Source organism: Belonocnema kinseyi, chromosome 1 (genome assembly GCF_010883055.1).
Source record: "Belonocnema kinseyi isolate 2016_QV_RU_SX_M_011 chromosome 1, B_treatae_v1, whole genome shotgun sequence".
Classification (NCBI taxonomy): Eukaryota; Metazoa; Arthropoda; class Insecta; order Hymenoptera; family Cynipidae; genus Belonocnema; species Belonocnema kinseyi.
In genome coordinates this window covers 139,858,862-139,885,657 of record NC_046657.1, presented here as the reverse complement: position 1 = coordinate 139,885,657, position 26,796 = coordinate 139,858,862, and the positions used below count along the sequence as shown (strand labels likewise).

Sequence of the window (26,796 nt, the reverse complement as noted above, 5' to 3'; positions counted from 1 at the left end):
GATTGTTTAACCATTAACAAAGATTAGCTTTTATGACTGTTAGGAATAACCTTTTTGTTAGGGCAGGTATACGCTCGAAGTTATAAACCGAACGTGTTTGAGTCATAAAAATACGACTCAAAAGATACATTTATGTCTTCAGGACATAAAAACTTGTCTCCTAGATATACATTGAAGTTTGGCTCCGTCTCAAAACTGAGACATGCTCAAATCGACCTTCTCGACTTCAGCATGTCTTGATTGGGGGCAATTCAAGTCGAATTCCAGCCGAAGCATTTTTATTCGGAATGGTATGGCGAACAACTCCGGTTTGCAAGTTTACTACGAACGCAGCTCCGAACATAAACTCCGTAAGAAGTCCCGCCACGACTCTTTAACTCCGGATTGAGCATCGCTTAAGATTTTGTTTTTATTCTGTGCGAATTAATTATATTTACTGTCAATGTACTACAGAACATTTCGATGGTTATGTTTTACCCTGGATTAAAATATGCGGAGTTGAATGTATTAGATACTGAGTCGATTTTATACTCCGAAAAATTGTACTCTCGACTCCGCTAGCCATTTACTCCTCAAATTTTTAACAGTGTATAGATGTAGGCTACAATGGAATTCATTTCTTAAATGTTAGATTAAAAAACCATTAAGCCCGAAAAGTAAGAGTAAAAGTATTTTATAATTAAGAATACATGTTTCTTCTGCGTACGAGTATCAAAGTTCCTTAAATATGTCATGTAAAATTTATTAAAAATATACTAAAGACAATGGCAGGTGCGCTGCATAGTGGTCGAGAAGTAAATTTTTGAGGACAAATTCGTCTACAGGATATATAGTAGAAAAATGCATGCAAGAATGCAAATATTTAATTGAGAGATGATTTTCCATGAATGGGAATGAAAATTCTCAATTATTCAAACAATTCATTTAATAATGTCTGTTTAAGAAATAAATAATATCAATATTCGATTTTAATGGAAAAATCACACAGAGTCTATGAGCTAGACCATTTTTTATCAACCGTATTTGTTATGTAGTATAATTAAATGCGTAAGGGGGTATCGTGAAATATAATTGTTTATTAATACTGCACAAGAAATAAGGTTGAGAAAAAAATGGTCTAACACATGACATATTAGTTTTCTGATATTAGACGTGATTGAACCAACTGTTTAAGCCATGGAAAAATAAGATTTGTTTTCATAACAAATAATTTTTGAAGAAAATAGACTCATTCCATTATCAACTTTTCTACTATGCCTGTCGGTATGTCCATGAAACTTATAATAGGTTAAAAAATTACTATGTCGCTTTTCATGTGAAGGAGAGGTGTAACATGTCCGTTTAGGGTACTCGCCAACTTTAGATGCAGTTTTCACGAAAATCATTTTTGGTATGAAATCGCAGAAATTTGTCCAGCTATATGACCCTGTACCTAACTCCATACCGACTATAAGGGCCCTTTTCATGCAGACGCTTACATTTAATTAGATGCAGTTAGTTTAGTACAACCTTAATTTGCAAAATGAATATATATATATTTGAACTGGGAACGCCAGTATTCACAAGTGGAGCGTTAACCAATCACGCCACCGATTCTGTACACTGCCGCGCAAAACAAGAAAATCGTTAACTGCAGAAGAATTTTATGTCAAATCATCTGAAGAATTTCATGTAATGTTAATAATTTGCATGAAGATTCTAGTACCTGTTATCTTGTGTTGATAGAAAAATCATAAAATAATTGTTGAAAAATTTTAAAAAACTAAGGATATATTCAAAATTGAGAATTTTGATACTTTTTTTTAACTTTCATCACCTTGGTGATTTTAAGGATTTTGAAATGTATTTTTTCAATTTATCATTACAAGGTGTAGTCTTGAAATAATATTCTTTGAAAAATAAAACTTTCATTAATAATACGTCATATTAAATGATAATGAAACAAATAAACCTTTCTTAACTTGTATTTCCTCAAGAATTCATACAATTATTAAAAACAATTTTTTAATACTCTTCAACGTTATCGCTGATTATATTCGTACATGTAAGTGCAAAACACTTCAGCATTCAAGTTTCTGATTTTCCAATAACCACAACATCCTCGTACTTTTGGTTTTAAGCTTAGTAAAATCTCACACTCAGGAAATGATTCATAATTAGAAGCTAATTTATAATTTGAAATATACGTTTTATTTGATAAAACACATTTTATAACTTTTAATTAAGCTTAATATAGTTTTTCAAGCTCTCATAGTCCGTAATCCGCCTTTAAGTTCATCGCTAGTAACCTTATGGAATCCATTTTCCTCATTGAAAGTTGCGTACTTTCAATGAAAGACATTAATTTGAAGAAAAAAAATTATTGAAATACTACCACTTGTCGAAACGGATTTAAACATCTTTTCGAACGTTTAATATATTTTTTCCATCACAATATAGGCATTTTTTTCTTCATGAAATTACAAACTAAGATTCATCATTTTCTCTTTCTATTGTACGTGTATATGTAACGTTATCATAAGCATAATTTGTAGTGATGTTCAAAATGAGTTTGAGACAAATTGACATCGGACCAAACCGGGTTGGGTTTTGGGGTTATACCCGGCCCGAACACTGAAAAGTTCGAGCTGGTCCAAAACTTGAATATAAAGCATTTCAAATTTTCGGAATGTTATGATAATTGACCATAAATTACCTCTAAATTTAATGGAAATTTGCGGAATTATTTAATTCAACTTTCGGGCCGGTTCAGATATGCGGGCTTGTTCGGGTTGTTAGGTTTTTGGGTCGGATTATGAACCCTAAAAATTACCCGACGTATTGGTTTAGGGTTTTTTTAATGTGTACACACCCCCAATATTTTACTGACCCCTTGCTTAACCCTAAAATCGTGAGTCGAAGCTGAGTATTGCAAGAACGCGAGGGTAACAAGACGTTTGCAGCTAAAACGCGTAAATCATGCCTGAGTTATATAAACAATATTATTAGTATTTTTTAACGGAGATAATCGGTTTAGATGACTCAAAAAATATAATTTTTTTATCTCATAAATTGTTAGTAAAACCATCGAAAAATATGTTCCCAAACTTTCAATGAAAAACTTCAATTCGTTCCGGTGTTACGATCCGGTGTTACGCGTACGCTGACAAAATCGGGGACCCGTTCATTTTTCGGAACGGATAAAATTTAAGAAAGGTAAAATTTCAGAATGGGTTATAATACATAATGGTAAAACTTAGGAATACCAAAAATTCGGAAAAAGGAATAAATCAGAAATCCAAAACTCTGAATAGTATTTATTCATAAACCAAAGAAGCGGAATGGGTAAAAATTCGGAAACGTTAAAATTAGGAGGGTGAACAATTAGGAATAAGTAAAAATACGGAGAGGAAAAATTCGGAATAGTAAATAAATGTTGCTATTAGCAGGTATATATATTTTTTATTTATGGTAGCATACCAATATTTATCACAGTAAATTTGAATAGCATATCATAATAAATTTATGATATCCGTCATTTTAAATTTTTCACGAAAAAATAATTATTTTTTATCATTATATAATTTAAAAACAATTTTCAACGTAAAACATAAATTTATTATATGATATTTAAATTCACTGCGATAAACGTTTGTTTGCTACCATAAATAAACAATTATACACCTACTAATAGGTATATTTATTAACAATTCAGAATTTTTCTACTTTCCGAATTTTTCCTCTACGTATATTTACATATTCCTAATTTTTCACTCTCCTAATTTTAATGCTTGTGAATTTTCATCCATTCCGCTTCTTCGGTTCCCGAAGAAATACCTTTCAGATTTTTGGATTTCCGACTTATTGCTCTTTCCTACTTTTTGCTATTCCTAAGTTTTACCATAATGTATTATAACCCATTCTGAAATATTACCTTTTTTAATTTTTACCGTTACGAAAAATGAACGGGTCCCCAAAATCGACGTAGCGCCTTGGAGACAAAGGACGCTCGGAAAACACGAAAAGATTAATTGTGAGCTCAAAATTAAATTTATGAAGAAGAAGGATCACTATATGGTGTTGGAATCGCTGATTAACCAGTAGCTAATTAAAATAATGTCATTACTGTCTTGACTTTGTTGTTTTCAACCATTTTTTTAAACTCATTTTTCTCGAAACGACTTTTCTGGGACTTGCGTACACTGTAGCTGAAAAAGTTTTTGACCAATCTCTTTAATAATTAGCAGATACTTTCTTTATATAATTACGCTCTATTTTAAGCTGAATGCGTAGTTCTATTATTGTTTTAAGTATTTTTTAACCGCAAGAAAACTTAGGTAAAAATGCCCAAAAATCAATGTCTCCTGTTCACACACCCATAAAAAATTGATATTTTTTGTGGAATTAGGTTCACATAGAAACTATATATGCGATGAAGCTAAATTTGGAACCTCATTGATTTCAGATAAAATATGTGGCCTCCAGAATTAACGAAAGTACCGACTTTAAGTAGTGACGTTTGATGAGCAGCAGCCAATATCTTCCATGATACTCAGAAAAAATATTTGAAAATTTCACAATTTCTTCTTATATATGTGCAAAATTTTCACAGAATATAAATAAATTATATTTATTCCTTTAGTGTCAAAAAAATCATGAAATTTATATTAAAAACCCCTTCTTAAAAATACTTCCCCGCTTAAGTCATAAAATCCTTTTACAGTTTTTTTAAGGACCCTTAAAGAAACTCCAAAAAACTGTCGAAAGACAGAATTTGGAGGTGGTGTTTTCGGAAGTTTAGCCAATCCACTTTTTCTCACATTCCGTTGTGGATCTTCCATGACAGCAGAATCAGGAACTCAAGGTAACAACCCGCTGGAGATAAACAAGATCGTGACCGGCATCTATTCTCGAGGCTTCGAGGAAAGAACTTTCGAAGAAGAACCGTCGCGTCTCGAAGATTCGCTTAACGGATTATCTTTACAATGACACTATGTAGACTGCTTCTGCAAAATTGTCTGATGAACAAAGTCGGTCTCCATTTCATCAGTTTCAATTTAAACCACCCAATCAAATTTAAATAGAATTTCCATTACAAATTCTACGTTATCGCGATACGAAACACCCCCTTCTCGACTTTTTTTCTGTAGGTCTCAACTCCTGTCTTCTTTCAACCACGGATAGGGTGAGAAAAATGTACGCAATAAATCGTAATTCCACTTTTTTCAAATATTTGTCACGGTATGTACCTGAAGTTTCGAACGTTCAAATGAACGAAAGTTTTTACTGATAATAATGTAAACTATAAAAAGGGCTAAAATGTTTGTTCATTCATATTGGAATTCATTTATTATTGAAACAGAATTATAATGCATATTTTAAAATGGAGTTGAAACAATATTGATGGATAAAATAAAAATTGGGAAAAATATTTCGTTTATTTGAACGTTCGGAAGTTCAGCTACATTGTCACGGTCCACTCTTGTAGAATGCTTTTAGAAAAGAAAAATTTCATTTATCGCTTACAGGCAGAATTCGCTGGAAGCTATCATCAGTACTAGTTTCTCCCTTTATTCATTGCGTCTATAATGTTTAGCCTCTCCGGCTATTTTAAATATATGTCAATTTGAACGTATTCAATCATATATAGGTTTCAAATGATAAATGATAAATGATTAAACTCTGGCATTTAACACGTAACTATTCAAGCCTTGATGGTGTAATCGGCTGACCACCCAAAACTTTTTAAAAGTAACAGGTCACGGTTCGAATAGTCGCAACGTAAAATTTTTTTCTGTTAAAAAAAATTGACTAGTAGATCGAAAAAATTAACTCCTAATAATTATATTACCTATATCTGGTCAATAACATTAACATCAACAACGTTATTTAAATGAATGTGAGGTCTTTGGATTTAGAACGCTTACAATTTAAACATATTTAACTTGCTCTGATGAATAATAAGATAATGGTAAGAGAATTTAGTTACAGTTATATTTAATAAGATACCAGATATGTCACAACTTTAAAAACTTGCTTAATTGAAGATCAATTGAAACTCCCAGAGTTTACCATGACTCAGGAGAGAGCAGCAGGGTTATACACAAAGTGCCACACATTTTTGAGGCCATAAACTTCGGCGATCAACAGACTGCATCACAGATTATTAAATTGTTTAACATTGTTAAGTTTTTAAATATACGCATCCTAAAAATTTATAGACGATCAAGTTCTACATGCGCACATGTTTTTAGACCCCCTGAGTCAGAAGAAAAAAATGTTTTTACGAAGTTATTCGTCTGCGTAATGTGTAAGCACTATAATTTACAAAAAAAATATCAGATTAAATTGTCCTTTTGCATACTTTTTTAAACACCAAAAAGAAAGGTTACGTTCGTAAATCAGGCTACCTTATGATCAAAGGTTTTGATTCAAGCCATCGCAAATGTTTAAGAAAATCTAAAATTTGAATTTCTAGCCAAACGACACGAGATTCCACATTCGAGCCAAAAACTGCGAGATGAAAAACTAATTCAAGGAAACAAATTATTGCGTTTAAAAGAGCCAACAAAATTATCCTTAAAAATTTTTTCATTAGAGTCAAAATGTTTTTTTTAAAGCTTCGAAGAAGCTATTGAAAATCTAAAATAGGACTTTTTAACCAAACGCCACGACATAAGAAAACAAACCAACATTATCTCCACCTAATGACAAATAAAGATTAAAGAGTGGAACAAATATTAAAATGATGATCATAAATAAAATGTGTGCTTTATTTTAAGATATCGAAATACTTCGTCACGAGCTAAGGTATACAATTTAATGTAATTAATTTTTAAGTAATGTTGTATAATTAATATGAATTAATCTATGCATAAAATTTATGAAATTGAGCTAGAAACGTGCATCTTAACGCTGCACTATCTGTAGTTTTAATATACACCCAATAAGTATGTGCCGACGGAGGCGATGGTAATTTTTTCAATTGTGTTTTCTGCGAATAAAGCGCAAAATACTTGTTCTATGGATAAAAGAGCAAAAGGTTTTGTAGTTTATTCGGAAAAGGTAATTTTCAATATCTTGAACTAAGTTTTGCAAGGTTTTGAATGAATGCTTTTTTCTGCCTAGGCCTACTGTTTAGTGTTTACTTTGGGCGAAAAAGTGTAATATTTAATAATGCAATTGTATTTCATTCAGTAATGTTGTAAATGGTAAGAATGCATGTCACACATTTGAAAAGTGATTCAGAGTATTTGAAATTTTGCTTGACTTTCGAACGGCGCATTTACCAGAAAGAATAATAAATAAATGACTATGAAACTGAATAAATCGGAAGTGTGGCGAGACTATTATAAATTCTAAGGGAAGAAGCTTATTGCATTTCTCATATTTTCCCAAGAACTTGCTATAGAAGTAGAGGGTATTTTGAAATGCACACGCATCGTATAACTCTTCACACTTTATGACTTATGACTATCCGGAAAGTTCGAAAAAGAATATGGTGGGCGTAGAATGTAGACTGTAGAAAATCACATGTGTCACCAAACCTCCTATACATTTCCGCAGTAACCGGCAAAGTTTTATCTCCGTGCAATATATATGGACGGACTTTTCTGTACTATTATACCTTTACATTCTTTAAATCCAAATCTTTTAGTTCCCTCACTTTTGATGAACGTAGGCTTTCTTCTGTAACGTATGCTTTCTTCTGTGATGTATTTTATTTCTCGTCTGTTATTTCTGGTCTCACAATCAGAAGTAGAAAGTACAAAAATATATATTTTTGAAATTCTAATCATACTTAATTTCAATTTCCGAAAGTTTATAAGTACTTTAAAAATGGAAAATTTTCAGAAACAGCTTTAATACTCAGGTCAGATATGAATACCATAAAAGTTTGTACTTTTTTATATTTTGAAGTAGGAGTGGTATTATTACACTGAGAGTTTAATTGTCAACGTATGGGATTTAAATGTGTTCAACAGCAATAAGTACTGTGCAATGAATACGAAAATTTATTGCACATTGTTAAAATTAACCTACTTTTCCTTGAGATTTGTACTGACCTATTTACTTTATTTTCTCTGTGTTTTATGTACAGTATACAGTCTAAAATCGAGGCTTGGCTCAAAGGCTTTCATGTAATGGAGAGTAAGAGGGAATTTCCGAAACAACACGATATCAAAACTTCAATTTACTTTGCAAACACTCAACTTCAAACGAAGCCTGGCGCAGCTTTTTAATTAAAATTGCAAAAAGGGGATGGAATTAATTCCAAAAGTATCGAGTCGATTGAACCTCTCTTTAATTCATACCACGTACAATTTGCTTACGTCAAAAATATTGTTTCAATGTTTCGTTTAACTGTAGCCTGTAGTCAATTAAGAAGTAATTGAAATGATTGTTTGAAATATTAACTGCATTGAATGTTTTAATTGTTTACATGCGCGAGAGTGGCTATCAGTGGGTCGGGTAATGAAATTTTCAAAGTCTTTATTAAGAATATAATGCTAAGAAAGTTAGGGATTTAACACATTTTTACTGTGCAAATATAAGGCCAAATTGCAATTTCCTTATTAGAAGAAGAATTCTAATATGTGTATTGCCATACCATTCACCATGAGAGTATTCAAATTTCATTTTACAATGCCGGTATTGTAATTTTACCTTCAGCTTGTCAACGGTATGAGTGAAGTACATTTAAATATCTTGAGCGTTGTGCCTTGTTAGTTCAGTGGTAACGCACTCAACTTAGAGTTTTTTCGGTTAGGGTTTGATTCTCCGTGCCTGCAAATTTCGATTTTTTTTAAGTATCTTCCAACATACATTTTTTACACTTTTACAGTGTATCTACATAATGAAAACGTCATGCAAACGATTAAGTATAGTTTATAATATAAATCTAAAGTTCTCATCTGACAATAAATTGTTCTTTGATTTTTTAAGTCCTCAAAATATTAAACAGACATTTGAAAATCATTCTTTAATAGTTTATATTTTCCAAGCGTGCTGTTAGTAAATACAAGTGGTGGTAGTGATGCCACAAAATATAGCGACAGTAAGAAACTTCTGAAAGAAAATAGTGGTATCACATACGAGCAGACTGACAAACTATTGTACTATCACAAATTGTTGCACCAACAGCCAATCACTTTTACCATGATCATTTGAAATTCGGAAAGGTTTGTATCCTCTGATTACCCCACGCTCTACCAGACCAGCAAAAATCACAGAGGGTGCAATGGTGCAAAAAGATGATAAAATGTTTTGAATCCAACTCGTCTCAGAATCTAAACAGGATTATTAGAGACAACGAACCTTGGCACTATTATTACGACGTGTCGAACAAATCACAGGGCAGAGTTTGCCTCTTTTTAAATGACTATGGTACTCCAGTGAAAGTGGGAAAATACAGATCTACAAAAAAAAGGTATATCGCAAAATGCTTTGAAAAACTCGCTTTGTTGGCTTGCTTGGGGAAGTCTAGAATGACTCTAATGGATCACGCTCTCTATAATGCATATCGTGCTCTCAGTGATTTTGATTTTTCATTCGCAGAAAAAAGAAACATAACAGAGTTCTGAGATTTTACTAACGGAAGATTAGCATAGTCAATACAACGTATGGTATACTTCAAAACATAATATAAAAGATATACTCATAGGAAAAACAGTAAGTTAACATGAAACTAATATGCTGCTAAGAAGCTTTTACCATACTACAGGGTAAAGTTTCAATTATTGTTATTTAGATTTTATCATAAAATATGAGAGTCACAATGTTGTCCGTTCTTTTTTTGTTCTACATTGTGAGAAATTTTTAAAAATTATTTTGAGGTAGAGGTCCAATGAACACAGCTGATTTCATACCGACTGTTACATATGTCAGTTATATAGATTAAAATATATAAAAAATTCCTAGCAGCATCATGGTCTATGCCTGGCCCTTTTATATAATCATATTTATATCACAGAATGAAGTCATGATAACATTTGTTGCCGGAAATTTTTTAGAGGGAAAAAGTTTTATTCAGACAACTTCACATTTTTCAAAACACATGTGTTGTTATCGAAAAATAAAAGAAAGTTTAACCGATATTTCGTTAAAGTTTATACTGGAAAGTTAATTTTTGTTACAGCGAATCTTTCACCAGAAATCGATGTAAAGTTTATCTTTTGTTTTTTTTTTTTTGATATATCTAATATTTTGTCTGAATTTCGCATTATGTTCAAGCATTTATTGTAAACTTTGACAAAATTGATTTCCTTGAAGTCACCGAATCTCTCGGAGACGAAATATATTGTTCTTTAGAGAAAGTTTAAAAACACGTATTTTTTTAATTATCGAAAAAATGTCTATGAAGTAATTCCAAGTGCGAATTGCCGGAGCTGAATACACGGCTCAGCGTTGTTCCAATTTTGGCAGCCAAAGGTCGGCTAAAGATATTGGGCCAATATCGGCATTTTAATCGGCCCAGTGTTGAGCCAGTGCTGGCAGCCTATATTGGCTATTTATATTTGCCGATCCTCCACCGATGCTTGGCCCAGTATCGGAACTTTATTGCGCCAAGTCTCACTTTTAGTACGGGGAACCATGTTTCACGAGGATCAGCCAAAGTCTGGCCCAGGGATGGCACATTACTGGGCCAAGTGTCACTTTTACCGCGGCAAACCATGTTTTATTTATATCGGCCCATTTTTGAGCGAGTCCTGGCTGCCTATATTGGTTATTTACATTTGCCGATATTTCACCGATTCTTGGCCCAGTATCGGCACTGTATTGTGCCAAGTCTCACTTTTAGTACGGGGAACCATGTTTCACGAGGATCAGCCAAAGTCTGGCCGAGTGACGGCAAATTACTGGGCCAAGTGTCACTTTTACTACGGCAAACAATGTTTTATTTAAATCGGCCCAATGTTGAGCCAGCGCTGGCAGCCTATATTGGCTATTTATATTTGCCGATTCTCCACCGATGCTTGACTCAGAATCGGCACTTTGTTTCACCAAGTCTTAGTTTTAGCACCTGATAAACAAATCTTATACGAAAGATAAAAAAAATTTATTGAAAAATTGTCAAAGTTCACGATGAAATTTGTTAAGTTCTGTCATTAAAAATTGTTAATTTTTATACAAATTACATTTCCTGTCATTGCAACAAGTTGTAAAGCAGGCTACAATGAAAAAAAATGAAATATTACGCGAAGAAAAATTGTAATCGATTTAAATTATTTATTTAAAAATTAGTGTATTGATATTCCTGTTAACTTTTTGTGTATTTTACATTTACACAACTTCACATAATAATAAATAATTAGAAAAAGAGAGCTTAAAATTTGGTTCTTTAACTTTTCTGAACGGCAGCTTATGAGGATGGCTTTTTCACAGAGTTTCAACTTGTCAGTTTAGCGGAGTGGTTAGCACGCCCGACTGCTAGGCGATAGATTTAGGTATATAGATGTAGGTTCGATACCCCGTAGCGTTATTTCCTAATTGCCCCTAAAACAAAATATTTCGTCCACGAAGGATTCTGCGACTTCAACTGTAGAACCTGGCTAATTTGAAATTGACTCGATCTTTTAATGTTTTCAATCTTCAATGATAACTTATCTGAAGACTATCCTATTAATATGGGCCATCATGCACAAGTACTGTTGTTGCTGCGTCGCGGCATGCTTGTCGTGTGCCATCACAAATTTTATATTGGTCACATCATTGTGTGTGAGTTTTACTAATATTTTATCTGCAATCTTCATGATTGAACTGGACTATAGTAAATAAAAAGAAAACAATGAATAAATTAATATTTTCTACTTGAATTCTTAAAATGCTTGGAAGAAGCGATACAAGCATTATCAGATTTTCATGGCTGACGTGAATGCGCGGTAGAAGAAAGAATGCAGGAGATCGACAGATCGCTGAAAGTCGCTTAGATCGGCGGCGGCCGCCCAGCAGTCTACCTCTGGTAGAGTATGGGCACGGGGCCGTACGTGTTTGGAGTACCACACCGGCGATCCACCTACCTTAAACTCCTTTCCCCCACCGCCATGACCTGCAACCGTATCTCCTTCCCACCCCGAACCCCGCGGAACCTCCAGCCGCAGCTACTGAATGCTCACGGAGCCTCCACACCTCATACCAGTTTTATGCTATATAAGCTCTCACCTGCTCTACTCCCACTTTGTAACTTAAATTTTGGCTCGATTGATCAGTAATCTTGAATATTTTAAGATCCTTGGCCTATAGCAGAGGCCTCGAAGTGTCTATAGCATACGAAAATAAAAGAGACAAGATACAGTTGCCTGTAAGAGACAGATGCAGTTCATTTGAACGATTGCTAAAAAATATAAGTTGAATAAAGTGAACATAAAATATTCACTATATTTCAGAAATGCTGATAGAGTCTACTCCTAACGAGAAAAAAGGCTATTCATACCAAATTTTCAGTAAAAATAACCCCTTTTCCCGCTCCCCTTTTCGTACCGAAAAAATCCGACTATCAATATTATAAGCTCTGTGAATTAAAACTGTAAACGCAATAATGTTTCAAGCTTAAGGTCAGCTTTGAAAACTTGGGGAATTGACAATTTTGAACTTTTTTTTGATGATGTGAAACTCTTTTGCTAACAGGCCCAAATTTACTTGGAGAAGTTTCGTTACCTTCATCACATTTTAACTGAAACAGTTACGAAGTCAACAAGTACAATTAGATGCAGGATACAGCTTAAGCTGTTAATCCATAGGATAAAACGTATTGATCGATAGGGAAAATTTCGGTCGTAAGTTTCCAATGCTCGCAATTACATTGCGGGACATTGATGCCCGATCGTGTACCGTGAAAAATTTGTGACTGCTGACCCGGCCTTTGCATCAGTTTGTCGTTCTCAATCTCTCGCCGTCGACCTTTTATCAACCTCCTTGCTTTAAACCATTTCACCTCCACCCAAATCCGATACCGTTTCGTTCCAAGTCTAGCCACAACCTTCCATCACTGAAAGTATCGCAGACAAAAAAGGAGCCTATTGGTCACTGAGCTCAGCCAATCTCTTCAGTTCAGGAATTGGGGATATCAGCATGATATAAGCTGGCAATATTTGAAGTATAAACCCATACTTTCTATAGAAAATATAATATCACACTGAATAAATCAATGTGTATTAAATTGAATATCTCAAATGTGTATGAAATCGCCATTAAGAGCGTGTATGAGTGAAAATAAGAGTTGAAAATATCATACCCCGAGAATATTTTAAGCTTGTTTGTTGGAGGAACAATTTGTTTAATTTCAGGATTTTGTTAATTATTTTTTTCGACAATACCCTGTGTCTCATTTATTTTTACTTTAGACTAGATATTAAAATAAATTCAATTAAATATGAGTAAATGTTATCCGCTAACGTGTACCCTACCATACTATTTCTTATTTATGGCAATATATCTTTTAAATGAAAGATTAAGGAAATATTATTAAAACATATATAACTTCAGAATAAAATTAGTTCCAACATTAGAACATAAAGTTTAATTTTTTATCATTATAATCACAGAGTATTCTATCATTCTTAAATGTCCCTTAGGTTTTAAAAATAGAAAATTATTGAATATACTTTAATACATGAAAATTTACTTACACTTAAAATGTCCCTATTTGACATAAATAACCGATTAAGAACCCCAAAAAAAAATCGTACAACAATTGGATGCCATCCGGTAACACTTGTTTCTTTTTAGAAGAAGCATATTTCAGAGGAGAGCTTATGGAAAAAAATAATAAATAAATGTACTACTCACATGTAAAACTCTTGATTGATAGGTTAATCCGATATAAAAATATGCTTTTAAACCACAAAAAATTGTGGATAATCTTGTCATACTCAAACAAACCATTTTTCACTGAGTGAAGTTAGTTGAAAGAAATAAAATAATCGATATTCCAATTTTTTTTTTTATTTAAAAATAATTTTGAATAGCTTTAAAATTACTTGATTACACAGTAAAGACTCTGGGATAAACTTTGTTGCAAGAAATTTTAAGATGGTGTTCCATCTCGCTCGTAGTTGGAGTACGAAACTCGTCAATAGCTTTTGTCGCAAAACTGTAAAAATATTTGACACTAGGTGACTTTTCGTACCACAAGTCCGAGGGAAACGATACCTTGTGAAGTGGTACCATTCACACTATCAATACTAATTTTTGTTGCAGGTATATAGTATCCTGAAATTAGCGTTAGATTCACACTTTGTTTTCACTGTATTCTTAATTATATTGTAAATAACAAAAAAATATTCTTATTTACATGTACGAAGGTTCTAAAATGAGATTTAATTATTATTTCCACGAAAGCAGTTTGAGTTCTTATGCGCTATGCTAAACCGACCTGTATGCCAAATTTAATATACAAGTATGTCAATTTCACTACATAAATAATGTGTGTTATACATTCACGCGATTAACGTGACATTCCTGCGCATAATATGCGGCAAAACACTGATGGACAAAGTGAGTAATAAGATAATCCTCCAAGAATTCGGTGTGCAGGAGACACTAATTGACACATAATAAAGAAATTTACTAAGATTGTTTGGGCATGTTGAGAGAATGAAAGATGAACGGCTCACGAAAGAAATGCATCAAGGTAAAGTAAGTGGCATTGTGCCCAGAGGCAGCCCGCGGAAGGAATGGTTAGAATGCATAAATGAGACCCTAATTCGAAGAGACATAAGAAGTCATTGAAAGACAAGAGCTTGCATGAGAAAATGCATGAACTTGAAGAAAGCTAGAAAGGTATGCCAGGACAGAAAAGTGTAGCGACAAATAGTTTATAAAAAGAGTGTCAGTTTAATGAATTACGCCTGAAACAAAAGACCTTGGGTACTAATGGGGCCCGAGTGGGCAGCCTCACAGAATAACTTTGTGAGGCTCTTCAATTGGGGTGATCGCCAGAGAGATTGATCAGCAACTTGGTTTGGAGTAGTGTTGCGAAGCAAACGTATTATTTAAATAAATAACACGGGAATTCTAGATCAATCTAAAAATATAAACACCTTCCCCACATTATTCCCTTCCTTACCGAATGAGTCACGCATGCCCCGAAAGGGAAATGGCTTAATGGTATAATAACATTTCAGTAGTGGTAGTGCATATTTGCGGCATACACATCTATATTAAACCTCATGCAGATTTTTCTGACAGTGCATAGTAAATCTTATATTTAAGTACCGCACACATTTTCTTGCAGGTACATCGGAGAAAGCTCCATATAATCTGGTTTTTCTGCAAGCATAATTTTTTCTTCCGCTTTTTTTAAGGAATCACCGGGGTCCGAGGTTGGCGCCATGTGGTTTGAGCTTTAGCCATCATCTACAAAATGCAATGCAGCCAGAAATTATGGTCAAGAAAACAGCCGAGCGTAGAGCCTGGTTACGCTTTAGCATATTTACTATCATAAAAAGAGTTAATCACAATTGGGCAAAAAGTTTTAGTCATAAATACGTAGTTGGACAGGCCAAGACTGGATCTATAGAAAACACAGCCTCAGCAATCAAGCCTTGAGTCTTGCTATAGTTGTAAAGCAATCTTTAATCCGATTAAAACAGTTATAAATGACTAATTACTAATTAATTAACCTTCTAGATAGTGTTATATATCTGTTTAGTCTTTCGTCTAAAAATATCTATATTGAACTTAAGTCTAAAGAAAAAGTGCAAAAACTCATTTCGAGTGCTTGGAGTTGTTCCGATGAAGAACGTATAGTCTTCTAGATAGGCACATCGAAGGCAACCTAAACGATAATTGGCGTCAATTAATTTTGATACTAATTTTCTGTAGCGGTTGTGACGATAGAACGAAACGGTGACGTAAACCAATCAACGCCCCAGCATGGCAGCGGTGGCGTTGTGACTGCAATTTGTTTCCGGAAACCAGGAGTATCGGATTGATGCCTCTAACCAAGCTGTGCGCCGTAAAAGCAGTCCTGTATTTAATTTCGCATTACTGCCCAAAGTTAACCGTCCACCCAGAAAATGAAACCGTAACATAAAGGAAAATACCACAAATAATAATAATAAAGATGCATTTAGCCTTTGCAAAAATATAGATATATGTTCTTCGCTTTCCAAGTTCTTATTGAATTTTCTGGGAAAGTTAAAGTAAAAGAGTTCTAGTTTTCATTATAGTATAATCAAGTTAACAGTTCTATTAGCATTTGATGTGTCCCCTAAGAGTTTACATTTTTTCTTAAACCTTCTTCCTTATTCCTTTAAACACCCCCGCACACTTACTTGATGGTGGGAGGGGGACCTACAGTTTAAGGTGGGTTCCGAACCACTCAAAGCAATAGCTTTAAGTACTTAGAGAAACTTTTTCTCTAGACGTACCGGTCCCACGTCTCTCCGGAGATTAACAACTTCCTTTCTAGGCTAGTGTCACCGCATGGGCCGCCGAGGCTCTTCCAGAGTGCAAGGCGGGAATCGAACCCACAAGCCGACGAAGTGGGTCCAAAGGTCTTTAGCCCCCACGACTATTATCCAATTTTCCGATTTACCAGATGTAGCCGAATCTGTGAGGGCCCATTTACGAAATTCTAGATTTTGTTACGTAATGAGCCAGCCTTCGAAAGTTAGCTGCTCACTCTCTAATTTTAGAAGTCACCTTCGAGTGATCATTAAGGATTCTGATATTTCTTGTATTTATCAATTTCCTTGGCCATTCATATCTTAATAAATTAACGAAGCCTTCGTATGCAGATCTACTTAAGCCTAAACCAAAAGCACGTCTAATTGAAGCTGTTGATGTGATTTTTCTATGATTTTTTTAGGCTTTTAGATTAACTGCACTCTGATTTATTTTAAAATCGTCTAAGAATTTTCAATTTTTTTACAGTATCTTCGTGGTAGAGTTTCATATACACATTCACGGGTAATATCTAGACTTTAAATGTCATGTCCATGTATTAAACTGGTAATAGACAGATATTATATTACAATAAGGATATACTACCCCTGATAATCGGTATAGATTTTTCAATAAACGCAATTATGTGACTATAAAATAAAAAAATTGTACAAATTACATTAATTAATCAAATATCTCAAAAAATGACTTTGAGAGGTAGGTTTCCCATAAGAAAAGTACGACCTGTAGAGAGTAGTTAAAGATCAAAGAGTAGATTATACGTCACAAGCTACGTTGTGCAGAAGATAGAATTTTACTCATACACATTACATATTACAAGTCGACGAAAAAGGTAACCAATGTTAGAAAGAACAGAAGCAGAAACAGGGGCGAATCCGGAGCATTCTATTTTCTCAGGTCTTAGAAAGCTATATTTTAGGTCTTATTATGATTCAGAGAATCTTAATTGCCGCGTAATTAACGTCTCGTATTATTTTTTCTTCGTTACCAGTTCATAAATTTATATTAAAAAAGACTCGAGAACTTTAGTCTTATGATATTTATCTTAGAAAAGAAGCAACTGATACAACATTTTAATTGCTCATTGGTTAGTCTTGAGAGAACACTATTTCCTTCCAAAATAGGGAATATACTTTCACCACGAAAACATGTTCGCAATAGTTTTGAATAACTATCTTCGAAGTTACACCAACAAACAGTTTTGAACAAGGCGGCGTGAAACTAACCGCAGCGTCCAATTACTTGGATTGTTTAAGGTCTTTTAACAATAATGACTTCTTCCAGATCCTCAAGTTAAAGTTACAAAAGTACAATTTGAGAAAAATTTTTTCCGAAGGTTTGAGTATGATAAAACTTTTAGCATAATCGTTTTTTATGTGATAAATACAGAAAAGCTTCAGGATTTTTTTATAGAAGAATCGGATAGAACCGTTGCATTAAGAATTTTGAATGTGGTTATAATTCCGAATGTATTGGCCAACTAGGTGCACCATTTTTCTCTAAATCTATTATAAAAACAGCTTGAAGTTTTCTTCGAAATAGTAAAAACTACACTGTCTTATAAGCATAAGTAGATTATAAGAAACGGTGAAAATAAATTGAATTTCCGCTTCTTTTCATATTTAGGTGAAGGGTTCGAGAATGCGTGTCTGGTTAAGAGGACCGAGGCCGATATAAAGAAAATGCACTGCGTAGCACGGTGCTCTCCTCTTCGGGCGTACGTAAGGAGGTAAGGACGGGTTTCCGATTAAGGCCTTATAATTGACGTCTCGGGCCCCCCGTCTGGCTTAGTCACCGACAACTGGAAGAATGGCCGGCGGACCGCTTTTGCACTGCGGATCAACGAACCGCTGAATCGAGATGCTGTGCTCGCTCACGTTTTCTCGCCAGTTATCAGCGCTCTGCCAGCGGTTTCGCCACCCTTCTTGCCCTTTCACCCTCTTCGATCACTTCCGTCGACGAGCTCCTGCCTGCTAAGACGATAGCTTCGTCATCCTGACCCGATTAGGAAATATATTTCCCTCAGATTTGTCGATCAAAGAAAAACGGGTTTCGATTACCCAATTGATAGAATTCTAAGGAATTTCGCACTTCTCTCCGCGAATGTTGCTTCTGAATTCATTCTCTAATACGTATATTATACATATCCAAAGAGGGCCATTTGTAAAGATGGTCAATTTTTCAAGTAGCTGTTCAGCGCTTTCAGCTATTGAAATTCAATACGATAAGTTAAGTAGTACAAGGAAAAAATCTCTACTAACACTTGAGTAATCAGAATGCCTCCCTCAAGTAGGAGATAAGTGTCTGAGATGGGCTTCTTGACAAAATAAAAAAATCATTTTATTTATCACTTGATATTAATCAATTTTATTGGTAGTATACTGTTTAAATATTGATGTACTTTGATGAAGCATTATATATGCAAATCGCGTCATAAAACGTAAAATAAGCATTAAATAAAGGCAATTATGAAATAAGTACTAAAAAGGTAAAAAAGAGGTCGAAATTTATAAAAAAATAGTACAATCACAAATGTTATTTACCGCACAACAAGAATTAATTGATACTATGAATCGAAAAACCTTTATTAAGGTTAGATTCCAGCCATACCAGTTAATTAATATCAATTTATTTTGAATTAATATAAAATCCTTTTTACTTTATATTTTTGCTGATCTACTTGCATCATTGAAATGAGTTTTTTTTAAATAACTAAAAGTCTACTAAGCTACAATAACATGTTTATACAAAAATATTAAAAGAGGGCCGTCTTAGGAGGAGAACACCTACTTAGGTATTTTTTTAAAACCCTGATATTATTATGTTTAAGCCATTGAATATTAACTATAAAATATACTTGATTGCTCATTCTTAACTAAGAACATTGACCCTGATCATTTCTAAACAATATCTACACAACATCTATACAAGTTATAAATGATATGATCAGCTTGATACATTTTTCTATTTGAGTATTATTCTGACGAAAAATATAAAATAATATCCCCTGAAATTGGTATAAAAATGAAAATACAAAAATTGGAATATTAAAAATTATTTATCACGTCTTAGAATATTTATTTGAGATTCTATAATGTTTATACAATGATTTGTATACAATGATTATAAGCTTATTTTAACATAGGGGTATTAACAATATTCATCACTTGAGTGCTTATATTTAGAAAAAAATTATTTCCGAATCAGAAATAAGAAAATATTTTGATGATAGAAGAGGAAATACCAGGAGGTACGATGTACCTTACGTTGTTAAGTTATTTATTGAGCGAGAATATGGCATGAAATGCAACAAAGGGGAAGAGTTACTTTAAAATATGGTCATCCTGAGTTCCAGAGCCATGTCGAGACGCTAGAGACTGATAAATATAAATGGTAGAAGTTGAAAGAATTAAGAAGATTTTTAGGATGCTTGATGGTAACACACTCCTCGAGTATCGCTGACCTGCTTGCCGCGACATTACCCGCCAGTATTCATTTTGGAACACCCACCTCGAAAGTAAGGACTCTACATGGTGTGTCAAAGGCTTCAATGCAGCTGCACGAAATTAATATTAGCGTATGCGCACTTCGAAGCACATTTATTTTGCGAAATGACGCAAATGACGCGCATGCGCACTTTATACATATACCTTAGTATTTTTAAGTAACTTTGCACACCAGTAGAGTATTAATGATTTTATTGCATAAATATAAAGTATACATTAAAGCAGTTGTCGTGCCAAAATTCAGATATCTGAAAAAAATAGTTTCTCTATGACCTAATGAATCAAAATATTATCACTGATGTAATTCCAAATAAAAAACATTTTTTATGAAAAATATAACAAAAAATTTATTTTAACAATGTTTTTTGCAATTGAATTTTTTCTAACTATCGCTTCTTACGAGTTTTGAAGAATAATTGCATTTTCATAAAAGACGGCTTATTGTTTTCGGGAAAACATTCTCTACAACTCTTTTGTTTCCAAGTTTGAAAGCAAATTTTTCTTTGACTTCTATGTCTTCTTCTATGGCTCTAAATCGTTAAAACAATTTTTTCAAGAGCAATTTTTTAAAACAAATAAATATATTGTAAGATTATTTAGTTATTTTAAAAATTAGAAACAGTAGAATAGAATAAGTAGAAAGAATAAGCCGTCATTTATTAAAATGTGATCATTTTTCAAAAATGAGTAAGAAGCGACGGTAAAAAAAATCATTTACAAGAAACCCGGTTAAAATTAATGTTTTTATTTGAAATGAAATTATTTATAATATTGTAATTCCTAAAATAATAGAAAAATTATTTTTTTGAGATATCTGAATTTTGGCACGACAACTACCTTAAGAAGATAAAAGCGTGTTGTTTTTATAATCTCAAAACCTTTTTTTTAAGTTGCAACATGTACAGTTGATGAGGTATCCTTCAAAAACGATTCAAATAGCGGTAAAATATAAATAACAAAAGTTCATATTCTTATTTCTGATGATAAGGTTCTTAACCAGGTAAAATTAATAAATAATTTTTTATGTTAATTTTTCTGCTTACTGGTACAGCCAATATTATTATAATATTGATTATTCTTAAGATTATGACAAAAATGCTCTCTAGCTTCCCTGGAATGCGAGCCCAGGTCTTCATTGCTACATGGAGACGAGAATACGAGTAGTTTCTTCACAAATCCCTAAAATTTTGAATGTCGATGTCATTCCTTATACTTATAAGATTTTTAAATTTTCCAAATAAAAAAGTTCATATTTTTGGTTTTGATGTTAAGGCTCTTGACCAGACAAAATTAATAATTTTTTAATGTGAATTTTGCTTCTACTAGTCCAACCAATATTCTTTATAGAATATTTATTCTTAATTTTACCTGGTCAAGGGCATATACATATAAAATAAAAATATAAACTTCCATGTTTCGAAAATTTAAAAATCTTACAAGTATAAGGAATGACAATGATATTCAACTTGCAGGGGGCTGTGAAGAAAATATTCTCGACTTTCTGGGTTAGAGCATCACATCGGCAAATCTTTTTTTTCACAATCTTAAGAATAATCAATATAATATTATTGATTGGACCAGTAGACAGAAAAATTAACATACAACATTATTAATATAAATAATAATCTTAAAAATTAGTTTTAAAAAATCATAAACAGATTGGACGGAAAATCACCATACGGGATCGGAGATTTGTTAAAAAAAGTGTAAAAAATGGTTCAATAATTTTTCTCGCATGGTTTTGCCAAAAATAGCATGCGTTACACATGCGCACAGAAAATTGACACTCGGGTGGTCTGTAGTGCATTCTGAATTTCTGACTTTACCAATGGTAATTTCAAAATTAAAAAATGTGATTTCAAATTTGTAATCCTTAGCTCTAAATTCAAACAACTCAGAAGGCCGTTTGTATCGAGTATAGAAAAAATATGCTGACTTCTTGGCACTCTTCCTTCTACCATTATGCACCCCTATTTTTTCAGGCCGCAAAATTAAGTAACCATGCTCATTGATAACAATTATAATATATTTATGGCTAAATCCGCCATAGAATTTCTTTGTCGCTCGTCCCGTCAAATCCATATACAGTGAAATTCTTCTTTTGCGCCGATTTTAAGGCTGACGGTGGGTGGGGATTAACTTATTTTAGCCCGCTCCGCTTTTGTTTGTTCCAACCTGAGAGCTCGCCTGAATGATAACCGCAGAGCCCAAGCAACCCGCGCAGCCCCTATTACACCTACCTGCGGTGCGGCATCAATTCTCGGAAGGGCTATAGAAGAGATGGCTATTGAATATTTTCACTGTATCAACTATTATAATTGTCAAAATGAATATAACCGTGAAGTGTAATTTGAAGTTTAAAGGTTTACCTAAATTCTTAGACAGTGGGCATTTTTGTAATGATTTCATTGTTAAATCTGAAATTATCACAAACGATTTCTCCGTGCAGAGTTTGGAAAAGTGTCCTTATTTTCCTTCATTAAGAATCTCACTCCCCAAATCCAGAGTTTCTTGATGCTCTAAATGGGATGATGTCTTGCATTTGTTAACCTAATGGGATAAAATTATGGGAACCAAAAAGCACCTTGTATTTCTCATTTATTGTACATGGGAAAAAACCAATGATATAAATGAGGTAACTTTCTAAAATTTTAATAAAGTCTAACGCCCATCTCGACAATAGTTTTGAACAAACTAAAAAAGGGTCATGTCGAAAATTAAACTTATTAAAAATCAAAAATGGCGGCTATCATCATTTTTGAAAAATAAATGAAATATGTTGGCATTTTCGACAACAATTACTGAAAAATCGCTCATAAGACCATTTTTTTCTTTAAAAAGTCCACCTATTGATAAAAATAAGTCACAGTTACGTAAACCTGAACATTCTAAAAAATAAGAAAAATGACTCCTAACTAAATTATCAAAAAGATTGTTTTTTAACACATTTTAGTTCAGACTTTTTAGACTTTGTGACAAAATCAAATAATCAGGAAATCAAATTGCGAAATTAAATACAAACCATTTTTACAACAAGAAAATAATGTCTAACAAAATTGTTAAAAAATAACATTTTGTTACCACTTTTCTTGAATTTTAAGGACACGTAGGTAATTTAGCAAAGTTTTCTTTACATTGCAGTCTTCAGATTTACAGCATAAATCTTAAAGTTGGGGTTAACTCACCTAGCGTGTCTCCAGCTGAGTCTTCCAAAGTAATCTTTGGTTTGCCACGGTGAGTTTATCCCTGTCCCAGTTACCCTGCTGACTGTTACCCCACTTAGCCCATTACGTACAACAGCACCTTACTTCAAGTTTTTTCTGTGAGCTTATTCCTACTAGATGCACTTGCTTTGCTAATAAATATATTTTTTTACACGCAGGAAAATAGCGGGATAATTTTTGTTGCAGCTCACTTCTTATGTTCTCAAAATGAGAATACTTCAACATTTGAGAATAGGTATTTTTCTGTGTACATAATGCGATTTTTTTTTAATTCTATTAGCTCGCAATTTTTATCTTTCAAAATGTTGCGTAGCATACATAACTATTTATTATCAAATATGAAAAATGGTCTATTGCCCAAATTTTAAGTTAATTTTCAAAATGCAAAAATGTTTTTTTTAAATAGTTAACACCACCATTTTGAATTTTCGAATAAATGTTAGTACATAGGAAATTCGAGGGACTTTTTAACCATATATAAATATTACCTAACTGGGAGGAAAATTGCATCGTAAAAATATAAATATCAATACAAAAAGTTTTCTCCAATTTATTTTGCCCACTTATAAAACCGATTCAATAATTTTAAAATAAAATTTAGAGATAGTTAATTATTTAAACGTAAATCGTAATCCTGTGTTATTATATTTTTCGATCTTATTCTTGTTTATTACCTTCCGTGAGTGGTTGGTTTACCGACTGAAAAGAGGCACGTGTCGCAAAGTGGACTTGACAAGCATTCAAGAGGTTTAAGTATAATTATATATTGTACTGTCGTAGCGCCATCAAATCCTGAGGGACATGAGCACTCAAGTGAGAGCGATAATGAGATAAGGCGTGAAAAGTTTTCCGAGCGAGATGAGAGTATCGGATTTTATATGTGCATACACAATGAACACCTACCCTCTTGAAACTTCTATAGAGAACTACGTACGCAAGTGCATCCGTCGAACTACAAAGTAAGCGAGAGCGAGTTCAGAACTCCTCGGCGTCACGTCGCCGAAGCAACGCCTAAGTAGTATAAGTGTACGGGCAGAGTATCATAGAATAAAAGTTTAAATCGTTCGCTGCTTTCCAGGTATAAATTATAATGAATTGTCACACTCACAATAAAGTCTCTTTTTTCTCCAAAAGTGTGTCAACTGCATAAATATACTGCACTAAAAACTACATTCGAAGGGCTAAATTTCAAACCAAAATTCTTCACAGCTCCACGCCGAGTCACAAAATGTCATCTCATTTGACTTCTACATAGAAAATCTAATATTTATCTTTTTGTGAGAATCGAGACGCGAATGGAGTGTGATAAGAATTCTGGTATCGTATTTCACGAGTATTAGTCAGATGACATTGTACTAAAACTAAACGTTGTATTATTTGGAGAGAGCCGCAGAAAAAAATACGGCATGGGTTGTCAGAAGTTTTGAACACAGTCCAATTTATCCGGTAGTTCAATATGACGAATTATAGCTCGTCATTGAACGTGTGTTCTGTGAAAAAGTAAGCACGCATGGGTATGAGTATATGGATGTGTAGGACGCACGTGGTAACTTGCAAATCATTACAGATCGCGAGTTCCTCGGTGCATTATCTATTTCCTTTCTTTATAACAGAGAGCCGCTCTAGACACTTATCTCATTAAATCAGTATTTTATATCGTCTGTAAATCATGCAAATGTGTGATAGAATGTACGAAGAACCACCTGGGTGGCGTTCTTTGATATAAGTAAACGAATAATGATACGTTGATTGTGAGATAAATGCCAGTTTATATGTTTGGATTACTAATTTAATTAAGAATAGTTACAAATCAATCACAACAACAAAATTCACACAAATCGTATTCTGGGATCTAAAATGGGCTTAAGGAACTAGTACACAAACAAAGACCCTTTTTCAACAATTATTTTTTGGTAGTAGACTTTATTACATAAAAGTGGCTTTCTCAGCATATTATAGTACATATTTTTAAATGTAAAAAGAAATTTTTAAATCTTTTTTCATGACTTCGATTTTCATTCGACGGCCACGATAACTCCACTTTGGCTTATCCGAAACAAAAAATCCAAAAGGATTCTTAAAAAGCACATGCGTGGGTATCGGATGAACCTCAATTATTAAAAAATATTAAAAAATGAATTAATGGTAGAAGTTTTTGTGTTTTTGACCATATTTTGCAACATAAATTGTTTTAAAAAATTGTTAAATGTTCATGAAAAATTATGATCGAGGGTCATACGATAGCGATACACCTTATCAAAATTTCCTCCAAGTTTGAGACAAATCGGCCTAGTAGATCGGCCGGAATCGTGGCCGCCAGCTTAAAAAATACTGTTTCGAGAAAAACGCGTTCAGAATTTAACCCTTCGAAGCACAGCGTATCATAAATGATACACAGAATAAATGTAGTTATGGGCAGTTTATGGGGACTAGAACAGTGAAACTCAGTAATTTTGGGTTTTCGGGGACGCTGAAAACGAACCCGACGTCAAAATTGCAAAATTCAAAATGGCGGATGCAATATGGCGGGCGAAATATATGAAAAATGATCCGATATGCTTAATGTTTGCTACTCGGGGGTTTTCAGGGTCTCGGAAAACGAATCGAAACTCAGAATTGAAAAATTCAAAATGGCGGACGAAATATATGAAAATTGATCCGATTTGCTTGATGTTTGCTACTCGGGGGTTTTCAGGGTTGCTGAAAACGGATCCAAATTACTAAAAAACCCACACTAATACTACCGGATAAGTACTAAAGAAATTTTCAATTAGTTTTTCAGGATATTTTTTTTCGTTCTCGCGGCGCCAGATCCAGTTCACGGAGACCGACCTTACATTAAAAGTTGGTTCATGCACACCGTGCGTTACGAGCGCTTCGGGGGGCCTCGCGGCGTATTTCGGTTTTCAGACACTTTCAGCACGCTTTGAGGTAAATGTTGGTTTCTATCCTATTTTTAGATGTATATAGTGACCAAAAATTAGAAAAATTTTTTTTTGATTTTTTGAAAAATTACACAGCCACACAAAAAAAGTGTGCGGTTCTGGTAACAAGACACACGTATTCCTATGGATTTTGGGCGCTGAATTCAAATTCAGTATCAAAAATCACCCATCACGTCATGGTTGAGCCTTAACCTCAAAAAATGACGAAAAATCATGCACTGAGGCAAATAAATTTCAAAATAATGCCAGAGATGCAAATTTTCACTTCAAAAACATGTCGACAACTGTAAAGGATCAACCCTTGGCTGATATCAACTTATTTAACATAATTTTACCCAACAGAACCTGACCTCACCTAACCTGAATTAACAGAAATTTATTGAACTACACGTAAAGCTCTGGAAGTATATTTTCCCAGTAGCAAATGTGTGTTACATCGAATGGGTCAACTCGAGCCTAACCTAGAAATAAATGTAACCTAGCCTAACCTAACCTCACGAAACACAATTAAACTGATTGTGTCGTCCCGTTGTGTTTGCGGTACCGTTTCAATCAGCTTCGGCTTAACCTACACAGAGGTTTAACCTATCCTAACTTAACAAAACCTGACCTAACCTAACTTAACTTCATGTAACACAATTAAACTCATTGTGTTGTCCCTTTGTGTTTGCGGTACCGTTTCATTCAGCTTCGGCTTAACCTACATAGAGGTTTAACCTATCCTAACCTAAC

At 33.6% G+C, this 26,796-nt stretch overlaps 1 protein-coding gene across 1 annotated transcript in view; it reads right to left on the bottom strand.

The window, feature by feature from the left end:
- Positions 1-26,796, bottom strand: part of LOC117180291 (protein vein) — a 499,073-nt gene that overhangs the window by 463,057 nt on the left and 9,220 nt on the right. The window lies entirely within an intron of this gene.